Source organism: Stenella coeruleoalba (assembly GCF_951394435.1).
Source record: "Stenella coeruleoalba genome assembly, chromosome: 8".
Taxonomy (NCBI): Eukaryota; Metazoa; Chordata; class Mammalia; order Artiodactyla; family Delphinidae; genus Stenella; species Stenella coeruleoalba.
In genome coordinates this window covers 106,111,461-106,125,104 of record NC_137154.1, presented here as the reverse complement: position 1 = coordinate 106,125,104, position 13,644 = coordinate 106,111,461, and the positions used below count along the sequence as shown (strand labels likewise).

The following is a 13,644-nucleotide window of genomic DNA, read 5'->3' as shown; positions in this document are numbered from 1 at the left end:
AGGGAAACATCACAGGCCATGCTCAGGCCCTACCATCCTCCACTGCTGGGTAACCTCAGGCAAGCTGGTTCACCGCTCCGAGCCTCACTTTCCTTCTCTTTGGAATTACGAATCACAGCCTTGGCACGTGGTGGTTTTGAGGATTAACAAATGTCAGTTTTGGTTAAGTGCCTGGCAAGGTGCCGGAGCACAGAGGGCACTGATAACTGTCCCCAGATCCAAGTACTGTCAGGACTGTGCCCTCACTGGGCACTGGTTTCCGGGCCGTTTATGTATAACCCGCCTGTGCGGGGCACTGGTCAAGCAACCTAAGTAAGACACAGCATCTGCTTTCAGGAAGCCCAGGGACAGGTGGGCGTGGGGAGATCAGTGTAAGGGGGCCGCACTCAGCTCGGTGCTGGGGGAACACAGGAGGGGCCCAGCCCACCCTGAAGAGGCAGCAGGAGCTGGAAGGGAAGTGTAAGGACTGCTTCTCCTGCACCTGAGGCAGCCGAGATGCAGGTAAGGAACCCGTGGCCACATCCCAGCCCGCAGAACTCGCCTGACATTGGAAGTAAAAGAAACCAGCGTTGGACATCCTGCCCCCTCTGGCTCTAAACACTGTCACCCTGAGGGTCTCCCTTATATTTGTGAAGCGAGACAGCCCTATCACCCACAGGGCCGTGGAGGAAATTTAAACGAGAGATGATAGATGGCCATATTCTCCACACACCTCTGAGTTTCCCTTCCCCTCCCTATGGCTGACCACAGCTCACTGCCCTAACGTCTCCTTGGGTTTCCCCTTCTTGGGTTGGGGGGGGGGGGTCCCTCAAGTTTCACCTGCCTCCACTTTTCCTCCAAATTCCTCAAAATAAGTTTAAAAATTTAATGTCATTCCTGAGACTGGAGCACAAAAAAGGCAAGGGATGAGTTCACAGAAGATATTCACACTGAGGTCTGTAATGACCCAGGTGTTTTTTCTTTCTGTGTTTGCATTTTAAAAAGATGGGCTCGGCTAACCTTGTGAGTCTATCAGGGGTAGAAGGTACCCCCAGATCACGTTGCGCTGGGAGTGTGGGGTTTTCTCTCACCCTTTCCATCATTAGAAGAAAGGCGATCAGTTATTTGGATCCTCACAGCTAAGCGGAAGCTTGCCTAGTCTTTATGTTGAATCTCAAGGAGCTTTAATGCACGTGTGGAACAATTCCTGTCTTCTCTCTGACCTCCTCTGCCTTCAGGGGACACTCCTGTTGTGTTTAATTTTGAAGAGAGAAACAGCACTCGGACTCTAACTTGACACGCGTGACCTCTAATAGTTTTTTTCCCGACCCAGATGGACTTCTTAGTCTGTTGAACTCTGTGCGGCTCCACCCTTCTTTTGACGTGACACCTGTAGGCCAAGGGTCTTCCCCTCTCCCCTTCCCCAGATTTAGGAAATATACTCTTCCTGTAGAACATGCTTCAATTTATTCTGAGGGACTTTTCGTTGCCCTTCGGTTGACCCTGGTGAACTTGAAATGAATGTACTGATCTGTCTGACCCATCCCTCACGATCCACGTGCTTCTCATGCTCCTGGAATCTGAAGAAGTAGAGCGTAACATCACACGTTTACGGTTTCATTCCATCAGCCATTCATAGCCATGTGAACTGCTGTGATTCCAAAGGAAATTCTGTTGCCTAAAAATCACCTGAGCTACAGAGAACCCGGGGTGTCAAAGGCAGCTCCACCATCTTGTTCTCCGTCCTCCCTAGGTTTTCCCACGGAACAGAGTCCTCTGCAACAGTCGCCTCTCTGCCATGCATCCGCACTTGTGACTGGGTTCACCTCCTTTCCCGCTTCCTCTCTACAAATCAGTTCTCCTGGTCATGCTTTCTATCATTTCTGCCCCTCCTGCTGAAATTGTTCCTTTAGGATGCTGGGAGCAAAGGGACTACTTTTCTTGTTTATAGTTATCATCACCATCTGTGGCGGATGGAAAAGCGGTCCCCTAAACCATATAAATGATGCCCACCCTCCTATTCCTACGATCTGTAAATCTGCCCTTATACAGAAACAGAACAAAATGAAAACAAAAGCAAAAAAAACAAAAGCAAAACAGGAGCAGACCTTTACAGTCAAGAACCTCGAGATGGGAAGATTATACTGGATTATCCAGTGGACTCTAAATGCCATCACATGCATCCTTGTGAGAAGGAGGCAGAGGAACATCTGATACATACAGAGAAGGTGTGTGAAGACAGGACAGAGAAGGATTTGAAGATGTCAACTTCGAAGACTGCAGTGATGCAGCTGCAAAGCAAGGAAACTGACCTCCAGCAGAGGCTGGAAGGGGCGAGTCTGTGGAAGGAGCAGGGCCCTGACGATCCCTTGATTTCAGCCCAGGGATACTGAAGTCTGACGTCTGGCCTCCAGAATTGTAAGAGAATAACTATGTGCTATTTTTTTTTAATCTGTATTTTATGTATTTATTTTTGGCTGTGTTGGGTCTTCGTTTCTGTGCGAGGGCTTTCTCTAGTTGTGGCGAGCGGGGGCCACTCTTCATCGCGGTGCGCGAGCCTCTCACTATCGCGGCCTCTCTTGTTGCAGAACACAAGCTCCAGATGTGCAGGCTCAGTAGTTGCGGCGCACGGGCCTAGTTGCTCCGTGGCATGTGGGATCCTCCCAGACCAGGGCTCGAACCCATGTCTCCTGCATTAGCAGGCAGATTCTCAACCACTGCGCCACCAGGGAAGCCCTAACTATGTGCTATTTTAAGTGGCCAAGTGTGTGATAGTTTGTTATAGCAAACACAGGAAATCAATCCAGCATCTATGACTTCTTTTCAGACAATTGGATGTGCCCCCCAATACTAACTGCCTCTTTATTCATTTATTTTTCTTTTCCATGATGGTTTATTATAGGATAATGAATATAGACTAATGGCCTCTTTCAATTCTCACTGCAACTCCACAGGATCCATCACAGGGTCATCACCACCACACCCATCACTGTGAACTCTGAGCCTGCGATGTTACCCTAGGCGTGTGTCAATGACCTCAGAGATTTCTAGTCCAGGCTGTACTGAACTATGATGGGAAGCCATCTTCCACTTCAAACACAGAAAACACTACATAAAATATATTTTTTTAAAGAAATCAAATATGTAGCAAAGCTTGGAAATCAAAAAGGGACTAACTCCATTTTCCAGAGGAAAGATGGAACATGTGGTAGAAAGAAGGTTGTGAGACCACAGGACGTGTGAAGGAAGATGCCCAGGACATACACCTGAGGGGCCTAATGTCTCTGTGGGATGGACGATGGTTGCCAGTCCCATGCAGGGGTTGGGGTGGGAGAGGGGCATGGCTGAAAGAGCCAGGAGCCTGGAAAACGTCTCTGAAGTAAACAGGGAAGGGGCTCCCCTGGTGGCACAGTGGTTAAGATCCGCCTGCCATTGCAGGGGACACGGGTTCGAGCCCTGGTCCGGGAAGATCCCACATGCCTGCAGAGCAACTAAGCCCATGCACCACAACTACCGAGCCTATGCTCTAGAGCCCGCACGCCATAACAACTGAGCCCGCGTGCCACAACTACTGAAGCCCACGTGCCTAGAGCCCGTGCTCTGCAACAAGAGAAACCACAGCAATGAGAAGCCCACACACCGCAACAAAGAGTAACCCCCGCTCGCTGCAACTAGAGAAAGCCCACGCGCAGCAACGAAGACCCAACACAGTCAAAAAAAAAAAAAAAAAAAAAGAAAATGTCTGGGAAATGAGCTCACGATCCAAACTGCTAAAATATAGACGGAAATCCAGTATCACAATATTTAAAATAAAAAACACAACAATTGGGAGAAACCTGAAATTCCTAAAGTAAGAAGACACTATAAGCACACAAAAAAACAGAGGCTTAAGTAAATAAATAAATCTAAAGATGAACGTATATGTGAGTATTTACGGTAAAGAGCACTTAAGTCATTTTATTGACTCACCTATTCCTTCAACAGATATATATTAAATACCAACGAGACAAGTACTCTCTTAAGAGCTGGGATGCAATGATAAATAACATGTCTCAGCTTTGTGGACCTCATTTTCTAGTGGGAAAGACAAAAATATTAAAGTTAACATGTAATAAGTTGTCAGTTAGTGATAAGTGCTATGAAGAAATATAAAGTAGCCTAAAGGAGACAGACCTTTAGACATCAGCAGAGATCTGAATGTTGTGAAGGAACAAGCTATAAAGGTCCTAGAAAAGAGCATTCCAGACAGCTGAAGTAGCAGGGGCAGAGGTCCTGGGGTAAGCTTGTGCTTGGATGTTGAAGACGTAGCAAGGACATCAAGCTAGATCTGAATAAGGAAGACGGGGAGTTGGCAAGTGAAATCAGAGAGGTAGCCAGCGGCCTGCTCATGTAGACCTTGTAAGCCTGATAAAAATTTTTTGATTTTCTTTTTTCCCCTAAGTGAGTTGGGAAAATCACTGGAAGCTTGTGAACTAGGAAAAACAGGATGCGATTTATGTATTTTTAAAGTAATATTCCTGGTTGCTGTGTGAAGAGGAGATTAGAAGAGGGAAAGAAGAGAGGACTGATGGAAGACTATTGCAGTCATGCTGCCTAGACATTCGGGTAGCTTCTCTCAGGTGCTTTCCATGGAGAGCACGAGAAACATCTGGGTCTAGGATTTGTTTTTAAGTGAATGCTAATAGCATTTGTGTTGACAGGAGAGTATGACAGAGAAAGAGAAAGCAAGGAATCCAGGATGCCTCCCATTTTTTCCTGAACAAGCGGAAGAAAGGGGTGCACTGCATGGGGTGTAGGTGGAAGAGTGGCGGTGTGGGTGTCCCTGTCTGTGTGTCCCTGTGTGTGTCCGTGTGTGTAAGTGTCCATGTGTGTGCATCCATGTGTGTGTTCACGTGTGTCCATATTCATGTGTTTCCATGTATGTGTCCCTATGTGTCCATGTGTATCTGTGTGTGTATGTCCATGGATGTGTCCGTGTGTGTGTGTGCCTGTGTGTCCATGTGTGTATGTGTGTTCAGCTGTGTGTCCATGTGTGTGTCTATGTGTGTGTCCATATGTGTATGTGTCCGTGTGTGTGTCCACGTGTGGCTGTGTATGTGTCCGTGTGTGTGCATGACACCTTTGAGGATTCTCTCTGCTGTCCAGGTGTCAAATAGTTGAACACATCATCAGGGGAGGAGCTGGAATGGAAGACACGGATTTGGCATCCATCAGGACATAGGTGGGATTTAAAGCCAGCGGCTGGAAAAATCACCTGGGAAGAAATTATAGGTGGAGAAGAGAAGAGGTCTGAAATCCAATATGTAAAGATGAGAAACAGGAGCACAATCAATGAAAGAATGAAAAAGTGCTTCACGGAGGCAGGAAGGGAAAGGAGAGGCGACACCTGGATACCAAACAAAAAATATATTTGAAAGCGGCAGCCGTCAAGGGGATCAAATTCCACCAAAAAGTGTAACAAGTGTAACAAGGTCAAGATTGAGACTTGACAGATATATTTGGGGGAAAATATTTTTTGAGATGCAGTTTTCATGAGTGAAGTAATGAGGACAAAATCCTGGCACATATAAAGAAATGATAGATGATCAGGGTGTTGGAGACAAAGTTACTTAAAGGACTTTGTCAGAAAGGGTATCTGGAACATTAAGTAGTAGCTGCAGGAAGGGGTGAGGGCACAGGATATATTTTAAAGATGGGGAATATTGATATGTTTGTTACCTGGTGGGGATGATCCAGTAGAGAGGGAACAAATGCAGGAGACAGTAGACATAATGAGAAGACAGGGACTTGAACCTAAGTGGGCAAAGAGGGGATGGGTTTTCCTGTGCAAGGAGGGCTGGCAGGTGCCCCAAGGAGCAGGGCCACGTGTCCTTTCTGCTGGTGTCATAGGCACTCGCTAGATAGGCCACCGTGAAGACACTCTCGGTTGGTTGGGTCCATTCATAGCCTCCCTCTCTGCCACCAGACGCATGGGCCGTGCATCCGGGTAGCTAAGGAAAGAGGCTGCCTGACGTGCACTGGAGAAATCACACTCCCACCTGGTTACTGAGCTGCTATTCTGCAGTGGGTGCTTCCTACTGGGCACTGATACAGGACAAAAAGATGCCCACACTCTATTCTCCTCTCGGAGGTCCGCCCACATCACTCTCCTTCTCCTTCTGGTCGTATTCCTGCAGGGCTCTGATGAATCAGGCAAAAGCCATCCTGTCAGAAGTCTGTCCGTAGCTTACCTGCCGGCCCCTCCCTGTGTAGAAGATGGAGGATTTGCTCTATCCTAAAGGATTTTCTTTTACTCCTGCCCATCATGCCTCCAAGACCGTGAGGCAGTAGCTCCTTTCAGGAGAGTGCTAATATTTTGTACCGACATATCAGGTCAAATTCCTTTCCTCTGCAGTCAACTGGTCATAGGAACCTTCTCACGTGACAATGTTGTCATAAGAATGGCTGAGGGAATAGAGGCAGGATGTCAAATGCAGATGACATCTGTTCATATAACACATCCGTGCTTCTTGGGTATGTTTGAGGCTGGTCCCAAAGGTACCATTTCCCGGATGGACTTCTGATCAGCCTGCCTGACCTTATAATTTGGTAGGTACGCTAGATTATGCTATTGTTCATATATATTCACTCTCCTGCTTCCCTCCGTAGGAGGAGTATATGTCCCAATTCCACTGATGACTTTCTTTGACCTCAGAGTGGCCAGAACGTGCTTTCCTGCCCCTTGAAACTAGATTACATTTGTGACTTTCTGTGGCCAGTGGAATGTTAGAAGGTGCAGGCAACGCAGGCAGAGCTTGCCATGCTCCTCTATGTTTGGGCGTTGCCCTCACTCCTTGGCTATCGCACGTTACAATGATTTGGTTTTCTACGGGCAGGAGCTCAGTATCTACTATACCCCAGTATCTCACTAGAAGCTATTTTTCAAGTGGAAAGTAGTTCTCTGATAGGTAAACCATGTCTTTGTGCCAGAACCTTAGATGTTTTCTCTGTGACTTCTACTAGAGTGCAACAAAAATTTCATCTGGCATCCTTATCCACGACGGGTCTTCTATCACCTGAATTATCTGGCCCAGGGAGCACAACAGCATGGAGTGCAGTCTGAACCTACAGAAAACCCTCGTATGGAAGTCTCTGGATGGCTCAATACGTTCTGTGAAGCAATACTCTGAAAAGGAACGCGTTTTACCTCAAAAATCCTAAGAGGGCAGCCAAGTGCTCTGCCTCTAGCTTACCTGAAGTAGGTACAGAATGCAGCAGGTTGTACTTTACAACGGCACAGCGCATTTCAGACCACAGGATAAATGTGCCATGTGTTTTAATTTCTGTAACTTTTTTTTTTTTTTTTTTTTTTTTTTTGCGGTACGCGGGCCTCTCACTGTTGTGGCCTCTCCCGTTGCGGAGCACAGGCTCCGGACGCGCAGGCTCAGCGGCCAAGGCTCACGGGCCCAGCCGCTCCGCGGCATGTGGGATCCTCCCGGACCGGGGCACGAACCCTCGTCCCCTGCATCGGCAGGCGGACTCTCAACCACTGCACCACCAGGGAAGCCCCTAATTTCTTTAACTTTTAAATTTCTTATTCTACGGTTGGTATGTGTGCTTGTGTGTGTATACATAGACATAGACATGCATATATATGTAAATAAAGAAAACACACACATAGGTTTGTGTGTACCTACATACATGTGTACATGTCTTCTTAAGGCATTTAGAGCAGTGCTGCTCAGAATTTGATACTCAAAGGGCTGCTGATCTGTGAACTATTTATTGTCACCAAAAGATAAATAAACCTGTCCTAGAGATAAGAAGTACAGAAAGTGAGAACAATTAAACACTTTCATATACTATTTTGATATTTCCACTGCAGCTAAGCTTTTAGCTCTGTAGTTTATACCAGTATTAGTTTGTGGATGATTGGGAATTAAAATAAAACAAAACAAAAACACAACAAAAACTATTTAAACTGACTTTCAACACAGATAGCACAAGTGGCATATCTCTGGGGTTCTACGTGTGGCTCTCTGCTCACCAGCCTGATATTCCAGGGAATGTCAATACCACGAAAGTCTCTGAGAACTGACTACACTATGAGATAAAGCATATTATTTAACATGTCTTAAAGCAGGATATTAAAGTATACTGCTTTCCTTGCCATGCAAAGGCACACTATTTTTGATCCTTTTTTATTATCGGATATTAAGACAACAGACAATAGCATTTTCCAAATTATTAGCCACTTACCCAGTGGCAGAAATTGTGTTAATCTTCTCAGTAAAGGTGACACTTGAAACAGCAGCTGTGATTTAGAAAACCATCTCATTAAGTTATCTTGTATTCCACAATCATCTGCCATGGTCCATTTTTGTAAGGGTCAGACAGATAAATTAAAGAGATATGGTAGAGACCATACACCCTTTCATCTTTTTATGTCTTTAGTTGTAATATGAATATATACATTTTCTCAAGAAATACAATATTTCTTCTTGGCAATGGGGAGGGAAGGGCTGATGGGGAAGGCATTTCAAAAGTTTTCACTAATTAGTATAATATCCACAGATCAGGAAACCAAAGCCAATATTTCACTAGATGCTAAAAATATTTATCCCAATTATACATTTGGGATCCAGGGAAATAACCACAGGGTGAGTCTGCTGACTCAGTGAAACCACAACTGAGATCATCTCAGGCCAGAACCTATTTATCAACTGACTTCCACAAGCCCTCACCCTAATTATGGAGGACCTGGTGGTGTTTTCCATCCCATAAGTATAAGTTCAGACTCAATAGCTAACAATTATAGAACTATCTCTTTACCCACTGCATAGTGAGGACTCTTCTTAAATTCTTTTTGGAAAGGACTGGAGAAATATTTACTGTGAATACGTATAGTGGAGGAGCAGGGCAATTCCTGACAGGGACATTTCTTCCTCTTCAATCAGTAGGTTCTGAGTCCATGAACTGGCTTAGATCTGATCACCAGGTGAGGTGCTGTGATTTACTACTGTGCCAGTTAATATCAGCCTGCTACTTCTCCTGATTATATAAACTGAGTAATACCCTAGTCTTCGGTCCTTCTGTCTTGTCCTTGAAAACACCACGACCATTAGCTACCACCATATATTCTTTTTGGTTAAGGCAGCCTTACTGCCTATCCCAGTAACCACATTCACCTCACCTGTGATGGTTATGTGATGCTACATGGCTTCTGTCATTTCATGATCCCATTATTGATACTGACATGAAAAAGACCAGTTCAAACACAGCAACACCCCAATCTCCCTTGGCTTTCAGAAGCTAGCTATGCAGCTTCTCATCAGTGCCCACACACCCGTTACCAACACACTTCTTCCTGCTCTAGGGAGGTATGTGCCTCTTCTGGAGCTTCCTGGGGAATCAGCAGACGGTAGGGTCCCAGGTTATACATAATCAGTTCACGCTAACACGCCCATATCCTTAACTCTTCTCATCCCTTTTCCAAAACCGACACATCTACTTATTTTAGTGTAGGTCATGGTTGAGTCCGGGTTTCAGGAAGCTCTCCAAGCTAGTTATTTCAGGATTTACTCCACAGGTCCTTGCTGAAGTATTGACTCCTGCGTGGTGGGAGAGTAGCCCCAGCTGCGTGAGTGCTCGACTATCCAATTCGTCTAACGTAAGGGTTAGAACGTAAGGGTTGAACGTAAGGGTTTGCCTTTAAAGCTATCAGAGAGACCCCCGAATTTTAGCTGTCCTCAGCTTACTATTTTTTTTCAAAGTGCCTAGGGGCATCACAACCACCCACCTACTCCACAAGCCTTACAGTGTTCATGGTTTCCAAACTGAGTGACGCTGACACCTGCTGTTCAGTTAACCACCAAGGAAAGCTTAGATCCACTTCACTGCTACTTTGCAACTACCAGCAACAAAGTCTACATTGCTTCCAGACAGAAGACCACCCACCTCAAAAAAACATGTTTACGGGTATGCTTTCCAGATCTCACTTGTAGTATCTATTTGCCTCAGTCTGGGATTCCGAGACAACAGAACTTGAATTAAGCATTAAAGCATTCACCTTCTATTTAAGTGGTGCAAACCCAAGCCAGTAAAGGTGACACAAAGGAAAGTGAACCAGGGAGAGATGCAAAGCAATGCAAATAATGCTTTACTGAGCTGGCTTCCCTGTGGCAAAGAGGCAGGAGAAAGATACAACCTATCACTTAGCAGGTGAATTGGCTCGACATTTGGGGCTTCTTGGATTGCCTACAAGGATGAATAATACATAGAGGAGCCCCAGGGAGAGAAGAAAGGGAACTGAAACGAGAGGACTCGCTAGGAGGCCACAGCTGTACAGTCCAAATCCAACTAAGTCCCAGCTTCATTTTTGAGCCGCCTGATAGCAGTTGTCAGCTCTGCTTGAAATTTCCGTGGAAACAACACTAGACTCTGTGCCTAGCAGAGATGTCCAGAACAGGAACAGTAATTCCAAGGTCCTCCAGGTTTGTTGTCACCCATTTCACTGGTCTTATAGGGATAGATTGGTCAGGGAGGATTCTGAGATCTGAGGCCTACTCACCATCCCCCTGTATTCCCCAGTGGATTTCATGTTGCCTTTCATTCCCCCTCCACAGCTCTTATAAGAAAACATCTAGGTAGAGGCCAGGAGCAAATAAGTAAATTTTTTAGAGCTAAAGCCACGTTATAGCAAGCTCTTACTGTCATGCATATTTATATCACAAATTCAGAAGAAAAGAAATCATGCAGACTGAGTTCATTGATCTCAATGCAATATTACCAATAAAAACACAATTTCAATGACCTTTACCCATATACGTGGCAACGCAAAAACATATTTCTAAGTAACTCATGAATTAAAGAAATCTCAGTAGGCTTATAAAATATCTAGATAGGAATGACAAAGAATATATATATATAAAATATATAAAAATATATAATATACATATAAATATATTTCTATATATTATCCAAATTGCAGTTTGCAGCTAAAGTAGTAATTGCAGGAAAGTTTACAGATTTAAATGTACAAAATAAAAAAGAACAAAATCTGAAACTTGAGTTATTCAGTAATGACTTATACACTCAATCACAAATCCAGACTAAGAAAAATAAACAACATAATGAAGGAAATAATAAAAATAAAAGTAAAGATGACTAACACAGAAATACACTAAATGAGTCTATAGGGATTTTTAACAAAACCAAAAGCTAATTCTATAAATTAAAACAACACAATAGAAAATATATGGCAAAACTTCAAGAAAGAGAGAGAAGTGGGAATAGAAAATTGTTAGTCTCTAACACATTGATTCAGCCTTGGTTAAAATTAGAATAAATCATAGTCTACTCATTTCAATGTTAAATAATGAGAAAGTTCAATTAGAGTGTTTGTGGATACAAGTGCTTTTTAGCCAGGTGGTGAAAAGTCTTTTTTAAAAATTGTATCTATTTTTCACCTGTACTTTACCATAAAATTGCTTTTTTAGCTAGTTTATTTAAAAGAAATTCTCCTAAGAGGTTCTAACCGAGATGGTTTACGTTTGTCTCATAAAATATAACTCTAAAGTTCAAGGTTATGATTGGTACAATGTATGTTTAAGTTGTGGTTTGTGGGAAATTATATTTATTCATTTAGTATTTGTTACAGAAAGTTAAATTTACTTATAAACCTTGTAATGTATGTCACTCAGTAAGCCTTCAAAGACCTTTTCAGAATTAAACTCAAGTGCATAGGTTATCTTGGAATTAGAAAATTGAGTATTTTTTATTGCATATATCTATGTAAGTAAAAATAAATCCTCATGATAAGATTATTTTTTTAAATATTCTATGCAATGAAGATTGGAAAAGGAACATACTTACAAGTACAGTTAAAACAATATTATGATTATGAACAATTTTGTTCCCACAATTAAAAAAAAAATATATATATATAACCACATATACATAAATCACAAAACTGACTCCAGAAGAAGTAGAAAATCTGAGTATACCAATAATTATGAAGGAATTAAATCATTAGTCTCAATCTTCTCCCTAGGAAAGCATCAGCTCTAGATAGTTTTGTAGATTTCACCAAATCCTCAGGAAAGAGAAAGAGAATTCCTGTCTTACAAAACTGTTTTAGGGAGAGGGGGAAAATGGCGGAAGAGTAAGACGTGGAGATCACCTTCCTCCCCACAGCCACATCAGAAATACATCTACACGTGGAACAACTCCTACACAACACCTACTGAACGCTGGCAGAAGACCTCAGACCTCCCAAAAGGCAAGAACCCCCCCCCCCCCCGCCACGTACCTGGGTAGGGCAAAAGAAAAACAAAAAACCGAGACAAAAGAATAGGGACGGGACTCGCACCAGTGGGAGGGAGCCATGAAGGAGGAAATGTTTCCACACACTAGGCAGCCCCTTCGCGGGTAGAGACTGCGGGTGGCGGAGGGGGGAAGCTTCGGAGCCGCGGAGGAGACCACAGCAACGGGATGCGGAGGGCAAAGCGGGGAGATTCCCGCACAGAGGCTCGTTGCCGACCTGCACTCACCAGCCCGAGAGGCTTGTCTGCCCACCCGCCGGGGCGGGCGGGGCTGCGAGCTGAGGCTCGGGCTTCGGTCGGAGCGCAGGGAGAGGACTGGGGTTGGCGGCGTGAACACAGCCTGCAGGGGTTAGTGCACCACGGCTAGCCGGGAGGGAGTCCGGGGAAAAGTCTGGAGCAGCCGAAGACGCAAGAGACTTTTTCTTACCTCTTTGTTTCCTGGTGCGCGAGGAGAGGGGATTCAGAGCGCTGCTTAAAGGAGCTCCAGAGACGGGCGCGAGCCGCGGCTAAAAGCGCAGACGCCAGAGACGGGCATGAGACGCTAGGGCTGCTGCTGCCGCCCCCAAGAAGCCTGTGTGCGAGCACAGGTCACTCTCCACACCCCCTTTCCGGGGAGCCTGTGCAGCCCGCCACTGCCAAGGTCCCGGGACCCAGAGACAACTTCCCCGGGAGAACGCTCGGCGTGCCTCAGGCTCGTGCAACGTCATGCCGGCCTCTGCCGCAACGTCACGCCGCCTCTGACGCCGCAGGCCCGCCCCGCACTCCGTGCCCCTCCCTCCCCCGGCCTGAGTGAGCCAGAACCCGCGAATCAGCTGCTCCTTTAACCCCGTCCTGACTGAGCGAAGAACAGACGCCCTCCGGCGACCTACACGCAGAGGCGGGGCCAAATCCAAAGCTGAAACCCGGCAGCTGTGCGAACAAAGAAGAGAAAGGGAAATCTCTCCCAGCAGCCTCAGGAGCAGCGGATTAAAGCTCCACAATCAACTTGATGCACCTGCACCTGTGGAATACCTGAATAGACAACGGATCATCCCAAACTGAGGAGGTGGACTTCGAGAGCAAGATTTATTATTTTTTCCTCTTTTCCTCTTTTTGTGAGTGTGCATGTGTATCCTTCTGTGTGAGATTTTGTCTGTAAAGCTTTGCTTTCACCATTTGTCCTAGGGTTCTATCCGTTTGTTTTTGTTTTACTTAAAAATTTTTTTAATAATTTTTTTATTTTAATAACTTTATTTTACCTTACTTTATTTTATTTTCTTTTATCCTCTTTCTTTCTTTCTTTTTCTCCCTTTTATTCTGAGCCGTGTGGATGAAAGGCTCTTGGTGCTGCAGCCAGGAGTCAGTGCTGTGCCTCTGAGGTGGG

General features: G+C 45.0%; 1 long non-coding RNA gene across 1 annotated transcript in view; it reads right to left on the bottom strand.

Moving 5' to 3' along the window:
* Window positions 1-12,955, bottom strand: part of LOC307191034 — a 41,783-nt gene extending 28,828 nt beyond the window's left edge. Inside the window, exon 1 of the long non-coding RNA XR_013829583.1 lies at window positions 12,709-12,955. This is a non-coding gene — a long non-coding RNA (uncharacterized lncRNA). The remainder of the gene's footprint in view (window positions 1-12,708) is intronic.
* Window positions 12,956-13,644: the final 689 nt, after the last annotated feature.